The following is a 774-nucleotide window of genomic DNA, read 5'->3' as shown; positions in this document are numbered from 1 at the left end:
GGATCATCCACAATGTAGCTCAATCAAGTGATCATCAATGACTAAGAAACTTAGTGGACATCCACTTAAGTTGACATAAGTTTCTCTCTCTCTCTCTCTCTATATATATATCTATATATATATATATATATATATATATATATATATATATATATATATATATATATATATATATATATATATATATATATATATATATATATATATATATATATATATATATATATATATATATATATATATATATATATATATATATATATATATATATATATATATATATATATATATATATATATATATATATATATATATAGAGAGAGAGAGAGAGAGAGAGCAAGACTCATATCAACTTAAGTTAATGTCCACCAAAGTTTCTAGCCACACATATATTAATATAAAACACATTTTTATATAATACATGGATCCGTAGTGTAAAACCCCGAAAATTTTAAAAATATTATTATAAATGATAATAAATGAGTTTTATTATGATTGGTGATTATTTTGGGATGAATTGATCAGATTAGAATTGATTTGAGATCGATTCGCAGTTTCAGCCTCGGTATCGCGAGTCTACTAAAAACTGATACTATTTTATTTTTAATAATTTATCTATTGATCAGATGGGCACGAAATTTGCTCCATTGATCTTAGAATGTCAATAACGTGTTGTGGGTAAAATTTCATTTAGTTCTGACGACGGAGACTGAAACACTATTTTGAGACAGTATCGCGTCTACTGACATCTATCGTATTTGTATTTTTAATAAT

The sequence above is a fragment of the Asparagus officinalis genome, chromosome 7 (genome assembly GCF_001876935.1).
Source record: "Asparagus officinalis chromosome 7, Aspof.V1, whole genome shotgun sequence".
In the NCBI taxonomy this organism is placed as follows: domain Eukaryota; kingdom Viridiplantae; phylum Streptophyta; class Magnoliopsida; order Asparagales; family Asparagaceae; genus Asparagus; species Asparagus officinalis.
This window is presented reverse-complemented; position numbering follows the sequence as displayed.